Genomic DNA, 10,135 nt, shown 5'->3' on the forward strand with positions numbered 1-10,135 from the left:
ACACCTGGAATATAAATATTAGAAAGAAAAAAATACAAAACCAAATACTTTTTTGTATATGGTAGACTTAGCCACATTGCATATACAATACCAATATTCAAATACGTCTTCTATATAAGCAACATATTAGAAACAAACAAACCCTAACCTAAACTGAATACTTTCACTTTATCTTATAGATTTTGTTACAATGTAGTGTGGACTTTACTACTGGTTTGTGTCTATATTTAAACGTGTCGGACGTAAATTCCAGACTTGAAGAATCCAATAACATATTAAGTAAATTAATATTTAAATATATTTTTTCTTTTAATCTAACTTATATTTATTTTGATTATTCATCAACAAGATTCAGAATTCGATTGAGTATTGGCTTTCGATGGTTTTCCGGTCTCTAAACAACTGATTGGCGGTTCAGTCGTCGTTTTGAGCTCCCCGTATGCTTCCCAACAGAAAGGTCCATCGAGATTATGGCTTTCTTGAACCGGTTTCAACTCGATAGTACTTAAAGAAACTCCATTGCATGGAATGCTGTCACTGCATGCGAAGTGGACGGTTGCACTGTATATGTTCCTCGTATGTTAACGTACTTTATACCCGATACTTCAACAGCTGAAGATTGATTCTTGCAGTGACTTTTGTCGCAGTAGAATTGGTCAATCATTATTGGAGTTTCGACTTCTGAACTTGAACGTTTGAGAACGTTACTTGTTTCACTGCACCTGAACCTCCCTAGAAAAAGAAATAATATGATATTTTATTGAAATAGTTCAAGTTAACTGGACTTGTATCAGACTTATTAGTGTTTGATACTCATATTAACGTAGGTTAAAGATCCGGTTTCATACCTGCCATGTCTTTATTCTGACACCGGTTAATGTGTTCTGCATAGTGACATCTCGAACAGTGATGTTAGAAACACAGGCTTTGGTGTTGTCTTTTCCGAGTCCTCCAATGCTGATTCCATGACCAGGTCCACACTTGACGTTGTGGATATGACATTTGAGCAACCGGTTTGAATCGACACGCAATCATCTCCTGCATAAGCCAAAAGGAAACCTCCTGGTTAGTAAATTGTTTATTTGAGATATTCTTGTCTAGTACATATTCAAAATGATTTAACAATTTACCACAAGCGAGAGTAGTGGCAGATATGACCACATCTTGGGAGTTCTGAAGGTGAATTCCGTCGGTGTTGGGGCTGTCACCGGGAGACGAAGCAACGAAGTTGGAAACCTGAACGCTTGTGCAGTTGTCAAATTTAAGGTGAGTTTGGGGGCTGTTTTGTATAGTTATGCCCGTCACTGTTACACCATTACTTCCATAGAATCTTAAAGCCTGCACCGCCAAAATGATATTGTCACATATCAAAGCGTTTTGATTTTCAAAACATTTGTCATATTGTTAAAAAAAATGGAGTTTAAAGAAGGATTTACTGTTGGTTTGGTGCTTGGCATCCCCTTCAGTTCAGCACTTATCTGCCACACATGATTTGCAAGGAAAAAAAAAATACTCGGTTAGGTCTGCTAAAATTAAAAGTGCAAAAAAAAAAAAAAAAACTGTTGGTTTGGTGCTTGGAATGCAACCGGGACAGTTGTAGTCGCTATTTTTCCTGATAAAACTAGTTTGCCGAGAAAAATAAATAAAAGATGCAATGGTGTCGCTTCATTAGTTACCGTTTCATTAGTTGTGGAGTCTTGTTCAGCTGTGGGTGAGTCATTCCACCAAACGGAACCTTGTCCATCAATGGTTCCTTTGCCTGTGATTGTAATTCCCTTTAGTTTTGTAAATTCAATCCATTGCAAGAGACCTGATCCCCATGCACTGGAACTTGTAGGGGCTATGATCTTCCCATCCAACTATAAAACAAATTTCAGTTCATTAGGATTTTTTTTTCATACAAAGGAGACCTCAGTGCCCATTGAGTAATCTCAATAATAAAAGAAAGTATTGTTATTACTAAATGGCTGTCCCTTTTTCCCATATGTATGGGGTAAGGGGAAGTAAGATAGTAGGCTACCCCCAACATCAAGTTGAGAGCAACTTCCGTAAGAAACCTCCGAATTATAAATGCCCTCCATGGGACTCGATCCCACGACCTCAAGGTTAAAAACTTTGTGCTCTACCAACTGAGCTGGATGGTCATTTCAAAGTATTGTTATTACTGAAGGTTCTAAATTCAAGCAACTACATCTATCGATATGTGTTATAAGATGTTAAAAGAATTGTAATAGAATATCTTATATTTATCTTAGACTATTATAAAAAAACGAGACTGTAATATTGTTTAAATTTGACTAATTTACCTGAAAGACAATGTTGGTTTGACAGTTGGGTCCTGAGAAGGAAATGGGTCCAACAAGGAATACCGAACCCGACGGAACCACCACCGTCGATGCCTCAACTTTACAAGCTTCATCCCACGCTGCTTGAAACGCCTGTCCTTGCAATCAACCAACGCTTTTAGTAGCTAATAAATGGGATAAAATTAATAACTATCATGAAAATTCCACACACCTTTGTATCATCCGTGCGTCCATCACCTTTGGCACCGTGGTCCAAAACATTAAACGTTGCAGTAGAAGCAGCGGCAGAGCTTCCTATATTCCGCCGTGATGCCATGATTCGACGGTGGGAACCACCAGCTACACTCTGCCTCCACTGCTTGCCTTCCCTTTCACTGCAGCTCACTTCGAAGCTCGAAAACCAAAACAACAAAACAGCAAGAAATGCAACCTTACACATATTTGAACTTTGTAATAAAGGAATATTTTAAAAACGAAGATTTTGCACAATTAGATGTACAAATGTTTTTGTATTTCTATGATGTGTGGAGATACAAAATAAATTGGCTGATATGTATATATAGGAAGGTATAACTTCTAAGCGGTTCAAAAGCCACTGTTCCCACATGTGATATACAGTTTAGTGAAGACAATACTACTTAGAATATTGTTGACTTGCATTTTCAGACAATTATTCCCATTGTTTCTTTCTTCTTACATATTGCTTCAACGTACGGTGCTAAATTGTTAACTGTCTCGCCGTAATTACATCATATGACCAGGTTGGGTCAAGCAATGAATTATTTAAAAACTATATAAAAAGTTTTTTTAATACTTTTAAAATAATAAAACGAACTATAAAATCTAATTTATATACTAAAAGTGTAAAATAATTCAAACTTGACCCCCACTTATGAATAAATCAAAGGGAAAATTACAAGTTTAGTATCTAAACTATTATTTTTGTCCTATTTTGGTACCTAAATTTTATTTTTTTCAAAATCATACCTAACGTTCAGTTTAAGTTTCATTTTAATATCCCATCGTTAAAAACTTAATGGTGATGTTGATATCTCACCATAAGATAATGTCACGTCATCATTGAAAAAAGTAAAAAAATATCTCGTTAGCAGTTCTGTTATTTTTTTAACGGCAAAGTATCAAATTGAAATCTAAAGTAAATGTTAGGTATTATTTAAAAAAAAAATTTAAGTACCAAAACAAAACAAAAGTAATAGTTTAGGTACTAAATATATAGTTTACTCTAAATCAAATTACCATTCATGAAATTATGGTTAAAAACTTAACCTTTTTTAAACCCTTCAAAAACCGGCTAATCACATGGCAACATCTTTGAAAAAAACAAAACCATAATGACCTATAGGGGTGTTCAAATAACCGAACTAATTCGGTTAACCGATCGAACCAAATTAATTCGATTCGGTTACCGAATTAGTTCGGTCGATTAACGGTTAAGAAAATTTTTAGAATTTGGTGAACGGTTAATTCGGTTCGAAATCGGTTAATTAACCGAAATTAAATTTTAAATTTTAAATATATTATATATAACATATGGACTCAGTCCAAACCATTTAAAACTCAATTAATAATTTAATATCCAATAACTTTTAAACCTAAATCAATATTAATTAATTAAAAAATTTATCTGAAATTTTTATTTTATAATTATATATTATTTAAATTAATTATAAACTTTTTTTTGAATTAAAAACATTTAATTTTTATATAAATTAGAAAATTTGTAAAATTTTCAGTTAATTCAAAAATTAAACGAATTAACCGAAATTGATTCGGTTCGATTAATATTTTCGAAAAAAAATTTGATTAATTCAGTTATAGTTAATTCGGTTCAATTTGATTCAATTTTAATCGAATGAACAACTCTAATCCTATGACTAGTAAAGCAACAAAATAGAATAAATAAAGAAGACATTGACAATCAGAAAATCTTAATTTCCCCCCTGAGATCGTGCCATTGCTGTAGCCTATGGATTTGGGATACGACAATAATAATGAAAAATGACATTTTTAATAAAAAATAATACTATAAGCAGTGTATTTCAAGCAATAAATTCCTCGTAATCATATTAAGATTTGAAAAATAATATATGGAATGACGTTAGTGTTACTGTTGTGTGCGTGAGTAATGCGTGTATGTTTGTGTTGTGTGGCTGACAAAGATTTCATTAGGCTGTGGCTGTTTGTGGTGAAACAAAGAAACTTTTAAGCAATAATCCGTGATATCAAAGATTGCGGCTTTGTGGATGTATTATGGGGATTGATCAATTAATTAATTATTGTATTTTATTTATTTTTAAAGAGTTTGTGTCTTCCACACAAACAAATACATTGTTTGTTGTCGAAATGTTTCCCAACTTGAGTCTGCCATTGATGCATGTGAGTTTTGCTCATATAACATAATTTCTGTCATTGTAATCACGTAACTTGATTTTTATTCGTCTTGTTTAGACAAATAATGAAAGAAATAGAGAAATATAAATGTAAAAAAAATATTTAGTTTTTCTTTCTTTCAAATCTGCCATTTTTGTCATTGTAATCACGAACTCGATTTTCATTCGTCTTGTTTAGACAAATAACCAAAGAAATAGAGAAATATAAATGTAAAAAAATTATTTAGGGGCTTATTTTTTTTATAGATATGAGTGAATATAAGGTAATATTTATTTAAAATTTTTTAATTTTTTTGACAATAAATGCTCATATCCATGATATAGGCGGTACTCAAATTCAATATCTCGTGAGATAACAACAAATCCCTTAATCACCGAGACGCTTGGTTTGTGCCGGTTTATTTTATTTTAAATAGTGATACTCGAAGTTATTTTTAAATATTAAAGATTTAGCTTAATATAAAAATAAATGTTCAAATTATACCCTAAGTTAATTTTAGGTGCTTAAATAATTTTTCATTAGAAATAAGTGTTTAACATTTTTTCCGTTACACTTTTAGGTGTCTAATGTTCTCTCGTTATACTTTTAGGTGCCTACGCAATAACTGTTGTTAAAAAACAGTTAAGTGACACGTGTCATATTTATATTTTGACTTAATGTAAAAAAGCACTCATATTTATATTTTGTCTTAATGTAAAAAAACACTCAAACTATACTCTAAGTTAACTTTAAGTGTCAAACGTTTTCGGCGTTACACTTTCAAGTGCTTACGCAATAACGGTCGTTAAATTTAACCATTATTTGACACGTATCAAATGTATATATATTTTGTAAATATTGATTTATTAAAAAAATTAAAATATTTTTTAAAAATATTTTTAAAGAAAAAAATTCCTCCCCACTCCCACATGTGCAACTCTCTCGCATGCACAAAAAATTTTCCTCCTCCCCAGTTGCGTTTAAAACCCCTCCATCGACCCCATAAATCCCTAAAGTTAACTTGGGGTGAGAATAAATTTGGGATTAGAGTTAGTGTTACACCCCTAAAATTTTGAGTAAAAATATTATAAATTCATTAAATTAATTAAACGGGTTAAATTGAATTTTTATTAATGATTTTAGGTTAAAATGTAAACTAAAGATGTTTCAGGGACTACCCCATAATTTTCCTATAACAAAATATCATCTGACACCAAAAATAAAAAAAAAAAGGAAAAGTGGTGGTTTAGAGGCTTAAACATGTGTCCCTAGGATTATATCCACCCATGCCTTAGCCATTTAAGCTAGGCACTAATGAGGTTTAAAATAAGAAAAATATTATTTAAACCACATTAACCCATTTCCCATAACCAAAAACCCTCAGCGTAAACCAAACCAAAATCTCCTAAATTTTCCCTAACCTTAACCTTTAGCCCTCCACGATCCATCCCATCTCGATCATCGTCGAAGTGCACCACCATCACCAACTGAAGCACCGCCTCAGTCCGACCGCATCCCAGGGTTCCACTCGTTGAAACCCTACGTTGTCTGGAATAGAAGAGCTTTGAAAACGGGGCGAAATACTCAAGTTCTCCCCTCGATTTCCTGCATTTTTCGGTCGCCACGATCGTTCTCTTGCCTCACCATCGCCGCCACTGAACTCCTCATCACTGTGTGACCAAAACCCAATCGAATTCTTCGTCCACTGTCTTTGTTCTCACCGTCCACCATGGGTAATCTTCTAATCGCTTTATTCGATTATTTTTTCCCTTGTTTTGGCTTGACAATATGTTGATTTGGGTCGTTATTGTTGTTTGGTTTCTTGTAGAATGCTCGGTCGATGACCTGACCCATTTCCACCGTCTCACAAGCCGCCACGCGTACATAGGGCTCCTCTTCCAGCCATGGCCCTTCTAGAAATAGTCCAGGTGGACCAAATCGGTCTAAACCAGGTCTATTTGACCCGAACCTGTCTGACCTATTGACTTTAACTGACCATTAACCTGTTTGTTGACCATTTACCTAACCAATTGACTTTGACCATTGACCAGTTTGACCATTGTTGAGTTAATCGATCGATGGAATAGGCCAAGAAGGGGGTGAATTGGCAATAAAAATTTCGATGGAAGCTTTTGCAGAAAATTGAAAATATTTGCACAGCGGTTTAGAGTGGTTCAATTTTCTCAACCAAAGTCTATGTCCACTACCTTAGCTATCCACACTAAGGATTTTCCACAAATTCACTAATTTGTCTTTATTTTGAGGACAAAGAGTAACCTTACAAATCCCTCAAGAATTATACCCCAAATTCTTGAGAACACTCTCTCCCAAAGAGAACAATACAAATTTTGCAAACTTACAAGAAAAATCCTCACAAGGAAAGATTGTTTGCACAATTTTAGAACAAAGAAAGAACGCTCAAGAATAATACAATTGAGCACAACAAGTGTTCTTGAAAGCAATAATGAATATTGAATGAAATACTCCTTGGATCATTTATGAGGTTTGAAGCTTTCTCTTTGATTCTCTCTTGATTCTTGATGAATGTTGTTTCTTGTTATTGATCAATGGCTTTTAAGCTTGTTTAAATACTATCATTTTTGAACGTTGGGGGATCATTAGTGGAGTTAATAGAGACGTTAGTGTGTGAAAACAATTAATAAAATCAGTTGGGAGCGTGTGTGCATGGATGCATAGTCAAGGTGCATGGATGCATCAAGTGTAAAATTCAAATATTTCGACTGCTGGAAGACATAATGCATCGGTACACAAAGGGTGCATCGATGCATAAAATACATTCGATGTTTTAAACAAGCCTGGAGTGCATCGATGCATAAAATGCATTCGATGTTTCAATAAAATCCTGAGTGCATCGATGCATGACTATGCATCGGTGCATAAAATACATTCAAAATGGGGTGTGCATCGATGCATCAATGAGTGCATCGGTGCATCCCTTCACAAATTTTATTTTTGGCTCGTTTTTTGTTCGAAATACTTTATGATTTTTTTTTCAAAAATATTTTAAGTATAAAACACAATTTTACACTTTAGTAAGGATTGAAATTAAACTTTGAAAGACTTGGAGTAATATTTTGATATTCGAACAATTGTATCAAATATATTTAGAAAATCATTTGTAAAATCTTAAAATTTATTTAACTTACTTTGTTATATCGAAACATCAAAATGTTTTCAACAATCTCCCCCTCTTTGATATAACAAAGCATTTGAGTAAATTTAAGATTTTCTATGAAAGTTATTTTTGAAATCAATTTTAAAAATTACTCCCCCTTACTATAATGCATCGTAATCTTCTCACTTTTTGTTAAATCAAAAAGACTCTATAAAACGTTTTTAAAGAAGATGTTTGAAACATAGCCAATTGATACTTATAAATATAGCTTAAGTTGCTAAGATCACAATCAAGAGAAAGGTTAGCCATTAGTTTCATAATTCAATATTCATAATGTGAAATGACAAAGTTGGCCATAATGTAACTAATATGTAAATGATGCAAAAATTAATAAACATTAAGCGGAAATTGAAAAATCAAACCAAACCAAATATATATATAATAAGTTCAAACATCCAATAATCCAAAAACATCCAAAATAAAAACAATCCATAAACATCAAAATGTTTCATAATTCAAAGTTTTGAGTTTGGGGTTTAATTTAAGAACACTAAGGCAAGATAGGTCTAGTCGTCCATTGGAGGATTGGGAAGCGGATAATGTGCTCGCACTTCAAATGTGAGAGCATCCATACGTTCACGTATCTCCCGTTGAAACTCAGTCAGTTGAGATTCCATGGAAGCAAACCTCAGATCAAATGACTCTATAAATGATCGAAAATATGGAGGCATTTGTTCCTCTTGTTGTGTTGGTTCCGGTGTTGGCTCATCGTCTGGTACGTGATCGTTAATATCTTGCATAAGCTGTTGAAACTCTGGATCATCATCCACAGTCGGTGCCGGTGGAGGTAGAGCACGAGAAGAGCTAGGTGCAGGAGGAGCTCGTGAAGAACTAGATTCTGGTGTTTGCTCAGTGGGTCTATATTCCCAATAACACGTTACCTTATCTTGTTTCCATCCGGCTTTCTTTAAGGAAGTTAGGTTGATTTGGTTTTGGAGAGGCATGGGAATGTCAACCGAGACCTTAAGCCATAGTCGAATAAATAGATTAGAATGAAGACCCCCTTAAACTAAAGTTTCAATATTTTTGGAAAGAATGACGTTTACGGTATCGACAAGCTCACCAAAGATAATTTGTGGCAAATTATTTTTCTTATTATGTTGGATACAATGTATCCACCATAAATCTATGACTCTAAGTTTGGAGTACCTACTTCCAGATTGTAACACCCCAACCCGTTATCCGACTCGGATATGAGTTTGAGGCTTCACATTACTTTACAAACTTTGACTTTTAAAGAAAACCAAAGAAATTTTAAACTTTCATTAAAATAACATTGTTACTTTACATAAGTTGACCAAAACAAGACACAATTGATCAGAGCATTTGTAACTAACATATTTCTTACATGCCAACACCATACATACAACAAAATACATACTGTGACTTTACTTATGATTTGATAGCTGAGTGGAGATATGTTGAACTGCAAATTCCTATTATTGATTCTTTTTCTCTTCAGAACCTACGTGTAAAAACACTTACACGCTAAGTCGTAGACTTACTGAGGCATAATTACATAATAAAGAATTACTAAAAATATAAACATACAGTCTACTATCCAAATGCAATTATACTATCATATCATTATTTATTATACCACATATGAAACAATGTAAATCATAATCATACCGTATTAAAATACCATCATATACATCCTCTTTATGTCCTGTCACCATAACTCAATGAATGTCCCGAAGGACCTATCCAGAGGTCATAAAGAACCTCGGCAACTGTTCATAGGTCCTGAAGAACCTAGGTAAACTATTCATATGTTCCTTAGAACATAGGTATATTGTCCATATGTCTCGAAAGACATAGGTAATTCTGTCCATATGTTCCGTAAAACATAGGTAAACCCTCGACTCTTGGCATGCCAACTATACCTACAGTTCTCATAACTCATAACATGGGCATTATCTTTTACCTTATTACATATTCACACATCATATCACATTTTTCTTTCCTATAGCTCTTTATCACATGTTCATATGATCATCTTATCACATATACCTTTTCTCATATTCATATAATCATATCATTTCATTCATATTCGTATATCTCATGTTCATTTCTCATATAGTCACATACCACTCGGTTTAATTTATGATCTGACATATTCTCATCCTATAACTTATATAAACATATACATCACTTATACTAGTTCCTATGTCCCATCACACTAGCATATTTTCATATATTTGTAATCACGTAGTTTATTTTTCATATAATTCATGTCACC

The 10,135-nt window shown here is 33.4% G+C and overlaps 1 pseudogene; it reads right to left on the minus strand.

Annotated features, from left to right (window-relative positions):
• Nucleotides 1-313: 313 nt before the first annotated feature.
• On the minus strand, nt 314-2,730 carry LOC120147495 (annotated as a pseudogene).
• Between the last annotated feature and the right edge of the window lie 7,405 nt (nt 2,731-10,135).

This window comes from Hibiscus syriacus, unplaced genomic scaffold (genome assembly GCF_006381635.1).
Source record: "Hibiscus syriacus cultivar Baekdansim isolate YM2019G1 unplaced genomic scaffold, ASM638163v2 tig00110940_pilon, whole genome shotgun sequence".
Classification (NCBI taxonomy): domain Eukaryota; kingdom Viridiplantae; phylum Streptophyta; class Magnoliopsida; order Malvales; family Malvaceae; genus Hibiscus; species Hibiscus syriacus.